The sequence below is a fragment of the Patiria miniata genome, unplaced genomic scaffold (assembly GCF_015706575.1).
Source record: "Patiria miniata isolate m_02_andy unplaced genomic scaffold, ASM1570657v1 HiC_scaffold_25, whole genome shotgun sequence".
Lineage (NCBI taxonomy): Eukaryota > Metazoa > Echinodermata > Asteroidea > Valvatida > Asterinidae > Patiria > Patiria miniata.
Genome location: NW_024037064.1, coordinates 7420204 through 7428958, shown reverse-complemented (window position 1 = coordinate 7428958; position 8755 = coordinate 7420204). Strand labels below are relative to the sequence as shown.

The following is an 8755-nucleotide window of genomic DNA, read 5'->3' as shown; positions in this document are numbered from 1 at the left end:
TGGTAATAACTACTGCTTAGAAGATATTAGTTCTGAGAAGAACTTGTCCTGAAGATATTAGTTCTGAGAAGAACTTGTCCAGTAGTTATTACCACATGGTGTTACCGCAAACCGAAACGATACCGATACCCCACCATGCAAAGCCTCAAATCTTATAAAATAAAACATACTGATCGCCATTTCTCTGTGCAGCTTAAATACATGTGAGAGTTCTGAGGGTTATTTTTAAAGAATTTAGAAGTATAGGCATTTAGCACTAGTGTCCATGGGAATTTTAATACACTGTAAGGACACTCCGTATTTTCTTGTCATGGAACATTTTTTTTTTCAAAAAGTGGGCGCACTGTACACAAATACTGCTCACCACGTTCCGACGTCTGGCCATTCGAGATGTAAATACAGTTATTGTGAAAACGGGAACTCAAGATAAACACATTGTATTGCAAGGAAATTTCCTGCAATATTTTGCCATGGTAATTGACACGAAACTCTAGAACATTGACAGGAGCCGCCGAAGAATGAATGTAATACGATTTAAGGAAATTGCAGTATAAATGTCACTCCATATTTTATCGTCATGCAACAATTTCTTACAAAAGAGGGCGCGCTACACAAACACTGCTCACAGATCCGACGTCTGGCCGTTCGTTATGTCAACACGAAAAGGGGCATAGTGGACTACCCTCCCGGGGGAAGAGGGGAAGGAAAGGGGGGAAAAGGAGGGGGAAAGAGAGAAGTAAGAGAAAACGAAGAAAAGTGCTTTTTGTTGACAGAATGGTGTTAAATCGTGAAAAATTCAGTGTAAAACGAGTACTTTTTGGTGTAAATTATTAAAATTTAATGGATTTTAATGCAATGTTAGGTACTTTGTTGCATATATATTGCAAAATTAATGTAAATTATATTTTTGGGGGCGTAAATTGAGGTTAAATCTAATAAATTTAGTGCAAACCAGTAGTTTTAGTTAAATTGATGAAAAGGTTTTTTTTTTTTTTAATTTGGCATAAATATTCATGGGTGTTGTCAGGATTTTTCGGGGGGGGGGGGGCCCTAAAGCAAATATGTCCCCAAAATTCCTTAACTTTTTCATTATATTCTCAATTCATCATTTTTCCGAGCGTGAGAGCATTTGCCCTACCCCCCCCCCCCCCCCATCAAATTAACAGCAAATTAGTGACCCCTACTGTTAATTATTAATATTTCCGAATAAATTATATCTTTGCAATAAGTATAACTTCATAATTATACAGTTTGGGCTGCAAGTTGTCTTTTTGAACACCGCGCTCTTCTATTGGGAACTATTCTGTATATTTTCTATAATCGTATTATGTGTAAAATGGGGGGGGGGGTGTGAATGGACACCAAAAGGTAAAACAGAAGAATTTGTGTAGTGTAATAATACCAAACATTTATTAGTTAATGTGATCTAATATGCAATGTACAAGCATAAAGTAAACCATTGAAAACCATTTTTTTTCAGAGGGTTGCAGACGCCACAAATCGAGAGAAGCAATTTCAACATTTTCAGAAAATCAAAAGTTACATCACAGAACCCCAAAAATAAGGGACAACACAATTTACTGATCAGTTGCAAAAGCCTATGCTTTCAACAGCATGAGATAAGACTGCTATAAGTGTCAATTATAATTATACTATACATAATCTAACTATATTTTTGTGTGTACATGCAAGTTTTAAAACACTTCTTATACACTTTTTAATTACTGATGCACCAATCAAGTAAAAACACTTATTCGGAATAAAATCATTCCCCACTTGCATATTATGGTTCACGTCAAAGAAATCTTGAAATATGACCCTATAAAATGCTCAACTGCAGGCATGACGGGGCTAATAATCGTGGAGAAATCAAGGAAACACCAGTTTCTAGTTTCATGATGAAACTAGAAATGTGTTTGTGGACAAACACTGATCTGTTTCGACGGTTTTAGCAATAACTGCAGTAAAGGAGTTTCATCCAAGTCGAATGAACAAGTACATGAAAATTCTATACATGGTGGTCTAAGTGTCGATCCAATGTAAAAAAACAAATTTTCATGATGTCATGGTGATGTCACACATTCTTCGAAATTTTCTGTATCTATCTACGACCTAATGAACCTTTTGCAACAAGAATTTGGAATTTACCACATTCGGCCTGAATCTCCGGATGGTGGTCTAGGACCGTATTGCTAATTAGAAGAAAATATCAAATTTTCAGCTAGAAATGTGTTTTGTGGACAAGCACTGAGCTGTTTCGACTGTTTTATTAATTGTTTTATTAATAACTGCCTTAAAGGAGTTTCATCCAAGTCGAATGAACATGTAAAGGAGTATTCTACACACCGGTGTATCAAGTGTCAGTCCGATGTAAAAAAAAAAACCTGGCCCAGTCCAATGAAGGCTGCCTCATCTGGAAAGTTGGCGATACAATTGGTTGGAGGGGAGGACTGGAGGATGGCAGGAGACAGAGGGCCTGCTCTCTCCTAGTTCGCTCTCCTGGCGAGAGGGGGGGGGGGGGGCTCTCCTGATGAGAGGGCAGGGGGACAGAGGGCCTGCTCTCTCCTGGTTGGCTCTCCTCGCAAGAGACTGGCTGGCTCACCTGACGAGAAGGTGGTGGGACAGAGGGGCTGCTCTCTCCTGGTTGGCTCTCCTGGCGAGAGGGGGGCTGGCTCACCTGACGGGAGGGTGTGCTTTTCACTTGCTGACTCTTGTGGTGGTCAGTAAATGCATCCACTCCTACTCTTTAGAAACACTGCGGGCATTCAAAAGTTGGTTGGCTTGAATGGACATCCGGTGGCTGGCCTTGACAGACGGCGTGCGGCTTGCCCGGACGCACCACTTGTGGCTGGGGGGGACGCACTGCTTGTGGCTGGCCTGGACGCATCACTTGTGGCTGGCCTGGATGGACCACTTGTGGGTTAGGTTGTAGTATCCTGTACAGAAAATAAAACACCAAAATACGTTTATGACTGAAAAATACACTTTGTCACATTGACATGGAATCTTGTACACCCCTGGTCTGCATTCTGGGTCACACCGATCCTTGTGTGAAGTCAGCAGGTTCTGCATCTTCAGAGGGGCTGTGTGGAAGACTCGAATTCCATGCTTTTGGAGGATGCGTTGGATGTGATGAGAAGTGGTGCCTAAGTAGGGGAGGGTGATGGAACTAGGGACCCTAACTAGTTGGCTTGGGGTATAGGAGACCCTACGGCCGGGAATGGTTCTTGAGTATTGTGTCTTGACTTGGCTGGGCTGGTATCCGTTGTGCTGCAGTGCTGTGGTGATGTGATGGAGTTCTTGAGGTAGGCATTCATCGTCGCAGACGTTGTATGCTCTGTGGATGAGGGCTCGTTTGACAGAGGACTTGATTCTTGGGTGGTGGAAAGAGCTGCTGTGCAGGTAGACACTGAGAGCAAGACATCCGTCTGGCTTTCTGGACACCTCAACGTCAAGAAATGAGATGTTGCGATCTCTTTTTGTTCCATGGTGAACTGGATGCTGCTGTGAAGCTTGTTGAAGTGTTCCAAGAAGAGCTGGAGGTTGTCTTGCCCATGTTGCCAGATGACAAAGGTGTCGTCCACGTACCGGAGCCAAACCTTGGGTTGGTGATCTGCTGTTGCGATGACGGTCTGTTCAAATTCTTCCATGAACAAGTCAGCCAGAAACGGGGATATAGGAGATCCCATGGAAGTTCCAGCCGACTGTTCGAAGAATTTGATTTGTCCCGCCATCTGAAGCTGGATGAGTTGACACATGTGAGGGGCAGATCTTGAAGCTGGTCAGGGGTGAGGTTGGTGCGGTCTTGGAGAGTGGTGTCTGCTTGAAGTCTGTCCTTGGCGATGGTGCAGGTGTCCGAGGTGGGAATGCTGGCGAAGAGGGAGACGACATTAAAGCTGACCATGATGTCGTCCGGCTGGAGGGTGAGGTCTTGGATGAATGCTGCAAACTGGTCGGAGTTCTTGATGTGGTGTTCGGTGTTTGCTACCAAGGGGTGGAGGATCTTTGCAAGATGCCTGGCTGTGATGTATGTAGGACCCCCTCTGGAAGCTACAATGGGATGCAGGGGGACATCCTTCTTGTGGATCTTGGGCTGTCCGAAGAACCTGGGGCACTTGGAGCTAGATGGTCGTAGCTGTCTGTACAGAGGCTGTGGGATGATACTGGAACGCTGAATAGAAAGGAGCTTGCTTTGCAGTCTCCTCTCGATGGATGGCATGGGGTCCTTCCGCAGTTTTAAATTGTTAACCCTTGCTCTATTTGACACTCCAAGGCACTTCAATATTCGCCAAACAAAAGTGCCTACAATTTTTCATTAGGACAATTCTATGAAAAAAATTGAGTCCACTATAGAAACATGAAAAATGATTTGTAAATAACATACCTCATGGTAAGATCAGTTGCAGACGATTCTGCGCCCCATCAGATCTGTGGTCTGGGGGTGTTGTGGCACGGGCAACTCTCAACCTTCTTTAGTTCCATCTCTTACTGCCCAGCTTTTGGCCAATGCCAAATTGGTAGCGACCATTGGCATATTGTCGCATGATATGCCCCCAATATGCATCACCTCTTCCTTTCTTATAGGCATAGCTATAAAGAAACAAACATAAAGACTATGTTATTACTGAATGAAATTATTATTATTATTGTTTAAGACAGTTTAAGAGAGATTTTTAGGCAGATTGAAAATGTATATCTTTCTGTGTAGGCGCTCCTCCAACCTTGCTAACCGCAGAAGGCCTACGTTTTCTATTTGCAGGTCAACTTTTCGTCTAAAAATCTCTCCTAAAGAAAGACCTCATCCAGACATTCCTTACAATGCTGAAATGATTTAAATATCTGAGGTACAAGGAAAGCCCCAAAAATTGTGACTTTTCTGTTTCTAAAATAGCATCACGTCAGGTTGCAACATTCTTTCCAAGGAAAAATGGGAGGCAAGAACTATAATCTAGCATGTCTAGGGGGACTTGTGGGCTAAAGTAAACAAACAGGGGGGGCACACTACCAAGACTGGGAGGGGAGATCTCCAGGGTCTTTTAAATTTCCTATATGAACATGACAAAATAGGACTCACCAAACACGCTGAACACCAACATCACTTCATCTATACGTATGCAGCATGTAGCCGCCCCATCTTAGACATGATGACCTCGCCTCACTTGTGACTTGTGTATAGCCAAATTCTGATGCAGGGATGGAAGGGAGAGGAAATTACTTATACAAGATATTTTCCAAGTTTCAGGTTTTCCATATGTTTGTGCACAGTGCACCCAGCAGGCATCACTTTGTACATAAGCCGTTTTGCGGATACCGCATGCATCTTTGGAATTTGGTGGGGAGTGGGGACATCACAATGAAAATACACGTCCCATCAGGCTCATCTACAGCTGTTGCATGATGGGAATTAGTATTGTCGTTGTTATGCCCTCGAAAATTGTTATGACCCCCCCCCCCCAAAAAGTAATTCAAAGAGGGGCGTACGGTATCCGTGAAACGGAAGTAGTAGTAGTAGTAGTAGTAGGCCTATGACTGAGTCAGCGCTCTAGTAATTTAATAATATAATAATTAATATTATAACTCTATCATTCTATGGTTAAAACATATCTCACCAAGCACACTAGCACCAAATCTAGTAGTAATAGGTTTATCCCTACCAAAAAGTAAAAAAAAAATTGCAACCGGATGCCAATTCCGCGATTGTGTGAAAAATCTATCATGTTTTACTATGGAGAGTCAAGAAAATTTTCCAAGTACATGTGCCGGTATTTCCTAACAAAATTGGAAATGTTTTTCAGTCCCAGATTCAAGTCTTATCATCATTTTGCAATGAATGACCTTCATTGAGAAGATGTATGAAGAAAAAAGTAGCGTCAGGTTGCAACAGTCTTTCCCCAAAAAGTACCAACCATGCGACTGCTGATAATAAAAAAGCATGTACAAGTACAAACGGCAGTATCACCAAAAAAGAGCAGTAAAGTTCATGTCCATTCCATAAAAACAACAGCGATTCACGTTCCCGATATCGTCAATCCCCCAGCTGAAGCTACGCGGTACTACTACGCGCTCACCTTCATTGCGTTATGCGCGCTGATTTACACCGCAGCATTACTTTAATTTCCCTACAAAACATCGCTCTTACCTATCCTAGTCTCAACATCTCTGCATATTAGTAAACCCAAAATTACATCCAACAATAACCCACCGGATAAAAATGAATCCTAATGTATTTGGAAGTGTGAACATTTAGTTAAAATATACGTTCTCTTACCTGAATCACGGAGCAATGGCGGACTCCTGGAGGCCGCCATCTTTTACTCGGGTTAAAGGTCACGTTTGCCGAAATCCGATATCACTTTCCTAACGCCCACTTGTAATTCCTAACCAATTCCTAACCAATTCCTAACCAATTCCTAACGCGCCGTTAGGAAAGCGTTAGGAATTGGTTAGGAATCGGTTAGGAATTATGTTCGGAATGTTCGGAATCGGTATCGAGCGTTAGGAAAGCTGGGTAGTCCGTCCGGCCGCGGGTGGCAACACTGTGAAATTGGGAACTCAAAATAAACACATTGTAATGCAACGATATTTGCCACAAGATGTTAGAAAACCAACTTAATTTTTTGGCCACAGTTCAATTTAATTTAATTTCTGAGATTTGAGATTGCTGGCAGTTTGTCACAAGGACTATCGTTTCGGAGCGAAAAGTGAGGAAAATGGTTTGTTTGTACCGGGACTGCATCCTATCGCCAAGTTTTTCTTTGCTTTGACAAAAGACACTGTTGGGGAATTGTCTAAATCTTCTGTCTAGTTTGTCTATTTTTGATAATAAATCACCTGGCCACCGTTCAATTTAAGGCATTACTTAATTATTGAGATAGTTTGTCGACAAGGACTATCGTTTCAGAGCAAAATCTTGGGAAAATGGTCTTTTTGGACTGGGACTGCATCTTATTGCCAAGTTTCTTCCGTGTTGACACAAGACACTGTTGAGGAAGAGAAAAACAATATTTTGTCTAAATCTTCTGTCTAGTTTGTCTATTTTTCATGATGAATCACCTGGCAACCGGTCAATTTAATGCATTACTTAATTTTTGAGATAGTTTGTCGACAAGGACTATCGTTTCGGAGCAAAAAGTGAGGAAAATGGTCTTTTTGGACTGGGACTGTATCTTATCGCCAAATTTACTCCGTGTTGACAAAAAACACTGTTGAGGAAGAGAAAAACAATATTTTGTCTAAATCTTCTGTCTAGTTTGTCTATTTTTCATGATAAATCACCTTGCCACCGTTCAATTTAATGTGTTGCTTAATTTTTGAGATAAATTGTCGACAAGGACTATCGTTTCAGAGCAAAAAGTGATGAAAATGGTCTGTTTGGACTGGGACTGCATCTTATCGCCAAATTTTCTCCGTGTTGACAAAAGACACTGTTGAGGAAGAGAAAAACAATATTTTGTATAAATCTGTTGTCTAGATTGTCTATTTTTCATGATAAATCACCTGGCCACCGTTTAATTTAATGCATTACTTAATTTTTGAGATAGTTTGTCGTTTCCAAGTATAATCTAGGGAAAATGGTCTGTTTGGACTGGGACTGCATCTTATCGCCAAGTTTTCTCCGTGTTGACACAAGACACTGTTTAGGGAGAGAAAAACAATATTTTGTCTAAATCTTCTGTCTTGTTTGTCTATTTTTAATGATAAATCACCTGGCTACCGTTCAATTTAATGCATTACTTAATTTTTGAGATAGTTTGTCGTTTCCAAGTATAATCTGGGGAAAATGGTCTGTTTGGACTGGGACTGCATCTTATCGCCAAGTTTTCTCCGTGTTGACACAAGACACTGTTGAGGGAGAAAAAACCAATATTTTGGCTAAATCTTCTGTCTTGTTTGTCTATTTTTCATGACCAATCATCTTGCTCACCGTGCTCCAACGTCTGGCCGGTCGAGATGTAAAGACAGTTATTGTGAAAACGGGAACACAGAAAAAAAAAACATTGTATTGCAATGAAATTTCTTGTAATATTTTGCCATGGTATTTGACACGAAACTCTAGAAAATTGGAACTCTAGAAAATCGACAGGAACCGCCAAAGATTGAATGTAATAAAATTTATGGAAATTGCAGTATTATGAAGCTGTTCCGTATTTTATCGTCGTGCAACAATTTCTTACAAAAGAGGGCGCGCTACACAAACACTGCTCAGGCGCGCTACGTCTGGCCATTCGAGTTGTTAAACACAGTTATTGAAAATTGACAGGAACCGCCAAAGAGTGAATGTAATATATTGAAGAAAATTGACTTTTAAGGGTGCACACCTGTAAATAGGCATGCACTTCAACCGAGCTCATGAATAAAAGTTATTCCCCTTAAAACATTCTATATTAGATAGACATGCTTAGGGAATTGAAAAAAAAAATATGGCAGTGAACCTCTGGCCCAGACTTGGGACTTTCAATTACGAGCATTTTGGATGCAACAGAGCTCGAAAGTGGCGCTATTTTTTTCATGTTGTGGAAAGATCGTTTTTCAAAATGACCACTTTTCCGCTTTGGGAAAAATAGGGGTCGTCTTCTTTGGGGGAGAATTTCTCGAAAAGTCAATGGTCAACCCACAAACAAAATTGAAAACAAAATAAAAGATGACATTTTGATCGCCATTTCTCTGTTCAGCTTATACATGTGAGAGCTCTGAGTTTTTTGTAACATGTTTTGTTTGACAATTTCTCTTAATAGTCAAATGGCTTTTGCTATTT

General features: G+C 41.1%; 1 long non-coding RNA gene and 1 pseudogene across 1 annotated transcript; both read right to left on the bottom strand.

The window, feature by feature from the left end:
- Window positions 1–1382: 1382 nt before the first annotated feature.
- LOC119733331 lies at window positions 1383–6526 on the bottom strand. The gene is made up of 4 exons (XR_005271781.1): window positions 6269–6526; window positions 5075–5183; window positions 4385–4590; window positions 1383–2936 (listed from the first exon to the last, which is right to left on the bottom strand). It is a non-coding gene; the product is annotated as an uncharacterized LOC119733331 (long non-coding RNA).
- LOC119733330 lies at window positions 3138–4376 on the bottom strand (annotated as a pseudogene).
- Window positions 6527–8755: the final 2229 nt, after the last annotated feature.